Genomic DNA, 3490 nt, shown 5'->3' with positions numbered 1-3490 from the left:
TTAGTGCAGGGGATATCCTTCGTATATTTGTGCATCTAATAAAAAACACTCCAATTTTTTCAACAAATGGGAGATGCTCTTGATCAAGTGCCTATACCTGTATTTCCGGTAAAAAAAAAGAAGTTTACATTTTACCCAGCGTGCGATGCCGTGACCATTTCCAACGAAGGGAGGGTGGGCATCTTTCGGTCCGTGCGTAGAGAGTGGACCTTGTCAGCAGGTACGTTAAAAGCAGACCAACCAGCTGGATTCCCGCATAATTAAAGGCATCGTCAGGGGTGTAAATCTCATCTTTATTCTGACGCCGGATCCAGATCTGAGGCTCGTTTTCCTTTATAAGAGTACCCTCTCGACCTCACGAGCTCTCACCAGATATGAAGCTCGTAGGCAGCAGGCCTCCCCTAGGTAACCCCCGTCTTCCCCCCTCTTGGCAGAAGTTTCTTCCGATGATTTGTTTTGTGTCGCTCTTGCATATGCTCTTCCCGTCATATATATCATCGTAGTAGCTTCTGAACTTACAAGCTGCTCGTACTGATTACTTTTCATCGTCGTAGATCTATGTTCATAGTATTTTTTTATCCATGTTGTCAAGCGCGTCAGTAGGTCGAGTAGCGGTGGGCAAGGTGGATTTATCAGTAGCCATATACTCCCTTCGCTTGTGTCTGTGTGGACAATATTGTCGGTATTTACCGAGACTTATCGTCTCACATATTTATCCTAATGAACTGTATCTATGAAGTTTTACTTTTCTAGAAACTTATCTACCAAAGTTTTACATGTGGGTGTAAGAGTGTTTCACATCTTCATCCTAATAAAGTGTATCTAAGATTTTTTTTCGTTCTTTATAGAGAAATCTATGTACCAATGTTTTTTATGTGAGCATAAGAGTCTGTAATTTTGCCATTTATGATGATTAGTTGGGATAGTAACTTCATAACTAATACTTCTCATCTTGTTTAACTTTCAGATCCATGAGAAATGAGCTGCAGTGCGTGTTAGTGGATGAAAGCTCAAAACGCTTTCATAGATCCTGACAGTTTTGAAGTAATAGCAGGCCTGGCTTTGCTTTTCTTCAAAGCATCTTGAGAGACCAAAATCTGCAATTTTTGGCACCATGTTGTCATCAAGCAATATATTTGCAGGTTTGAGGTCTAATTGGAGAATATGAATCTTGTGGAGATAATGCAAACCCTCACAAATTCCCTTGATTATTTCATAGCGCTTTGTCCATTGAGATTCTCTTCATTGAGGTATGATAACTTAAAACTCTCATGGTTATAACTATAGTTTATCTTAAAACTTCAGCCGGTGTTGACAAGATTTGTGATAATTGCAGAAATTGTGTGGCATGGGACAATTGCAATGCATGATAAAAAATAAGAGCAAAAATATAGTATGATCTATTGGATATTGTGTTGACTCACAAGGAAAGACCAAAATACAAAAAAAGGCAAATGATTGCTCTGCGTTGCATGTCTACCTAGGCGAATCTACATGCCTATGTAACAAGTATGCTGTCTATTATCTATCAACTTGAAAGATTGATTGACTTAACTTTCTTAAAAAATTAACGTTCTTCTCTTCTTTGTAGATTCAAGATGCATGGGTCTGCATGTAGAGAGCGCTATCAAATAATCAAGGAATTTGCGAGGGTTTACATTATCTTCACAAGAGATATATTGTTCGCTTAGACCTTAGACCTGCAAACATATTTCTAGATGACAATATGATGCTAAAAATTGCGGATTTTTGTTTCTCATGATGCTTGGAGGAAAAACAAAGCCAAGCTATTGCTTCAAAACAGTTTGGATCTATGTAATCTAGCCAACCAACAATCTTCGAAAGCTCGAATGCCTTCCTTTCCCCGTTCATTAATAAGTTGATATGGATCTTTATGCAGGGCATTAGACTCTTAAGATGGAAAATCACGCTAGAGCTACACATATAGTTTTGCTCTTACAATCGTACAATAGTATAATAGGGAAAAGGGGCATTGATGAAATGTCTTGCTGTCATAACATATGAATGCAATAGGTTCTTGAAACTTGGGGGAGTAGGTTGTAGAAATCATCAGGACGATATTTGATGCCTGTAGTATGCACAGGCTGTAGTCAATGGCTCGACAAAACAGAACGCACAAATACTTTTTTTCAGACTTGCATTGGTAGGTCATTGTTTGTGCAGGTAAGCTCATTTATGGACCATGGCATGCTCCACTAACCTCTTTTTTGTAGAACCTGTGTACATCATTCCATGATGCTCCGAGCTGGTGGATGAGATCAAGCCTCGTTGGTTGTCACAACCAACAGAAAAGGGTTCCGGTGGGCTGCAGCAAAATGCACCTAAGGTACAGTCATGGTTGTTTAGCAGCATGCAGCTTTTAATAGGACAATATCAAACATTTTTAAGTCATGCAAAGAAGAATCACATATGTTCCTAAAAACAGAGAAAAATTAGACTTCTGGCTGAAGCAGAAGTTGATAATTACTTCCTCTGCAAATATTTTGGAACGGAGGAAGTATTAACCAGTGTCTGGGAAATGGTGTTTGTGTTCTATGATGAAGATTGTGTAATTATTTGCTCCATGCAAGCATACATGTGCTAGAACATTGTTCTTGAGGATATCCTGAATAGATCTATGGAGATTTTCATGGGTTCCATTCAGTTGTCTTACTAATCTTATTAACCCTGATGCAGATATATTGGGAAGCCATTCCAAAACTGTCTGTCCTTCATAGATATCATTACTGAATTAGACGTCTTCAGATTCTTATGTTTTCCACTCTTGTTACAGGAGCAAACATGAAGATACTGTGGAGACAGGCCAAGAAGGAACAGTCCAGGCAATGAAGAGTGGCCCCTCTGCTCATACTCCATGACAGTTCTTCCCATTAACTAATCGGCCAAGTGTGGATAGTGGTTGACGGCACTAGAAAAGTAGCGTCTCGCCCGATTTTGTCATTGCTTCTTGGGACCTGATTTTTACGGTCCCATTCTCAATTTCCGTTACAGCTAGTCTGGATTATCTCACATAGAGCAAACCGGAGTGACCTTTATGTCTAGGTTTCTGGTTTCGTTAACATTTGGATTGATGGACATGTCATATATGGATGTATTTTTCTTATGACTTACAGCTTTAAGTAGCTGCTACTCACAGTGAGAGTTTCATATCACATCATGTGCCTGATGTGATTCTTTCACGTGCTTGTTACCATTGATTTTTTTTCTTTGCAAAAGTACTCAAAGCTCTTGTATCGCTTTTGCTAAACGTCATGTGCCTGAAATTTTTTGACGCTTCGGTCACTTTTCTGCTCTGCCCTCAGCACGAGATGGGAAGGTCGTTGCCGTCTGTGGTCTCGGCGGCGAGTGCTAGCCGTGGATGAGTGAGAACCGCGAAAGGAAGTTCGAAGGTTGACTCTGGGTAGGGGGTCGGTGCCGGCGTTCGTCGGAGAAAGGGGTGGTTTAGAGGGATGATCGGGACAGAGGCAGC

The 3490-nt window shown here is 40.3% G+C and overlaps 1 long non-coding RNA gene across 1 annotated transcript; it reads left to right on the top strand.

Moving 5' to 3' along the window:
- Positions 1 to 228: 228 nt before the first annotated feature.
- On the top strand, positions 229 to 3200 carry LOC123086603 (uncharacterized). The gene is made up of 5 exons (XR_006440955.1): positions 229 to 405; positions 968 to 1250; positions 1337 to 1509; positions 1592 to 2347; positions 2795 to 3200. It is a non-coding gene; the product is annotated as an uncharacterized lncRNA (long non-coding RNA).
- The last annotated feature ends 290 nt before the right edge of the window (positions 3201 to 3490 follow it).

Source organism: Triticum aestivum, chromosome 4A (assembly GCF_018294505.1).
Source record: "Triticum aestivum cultivar Chinese Spring chromosome 4A, IWGSC CS RefSeq v2.1, whole genome shotgun sequence".
Taxonomy (NCBI): Eukaryota; Viridiplantae; Streptophyta; class Magnoliopsida; order Poales; family Poaceae; genus Triticum; species Triticum aestivum.
This window is presented reverse-complemented; position numbering and strand designations above follow the sequence as displayed.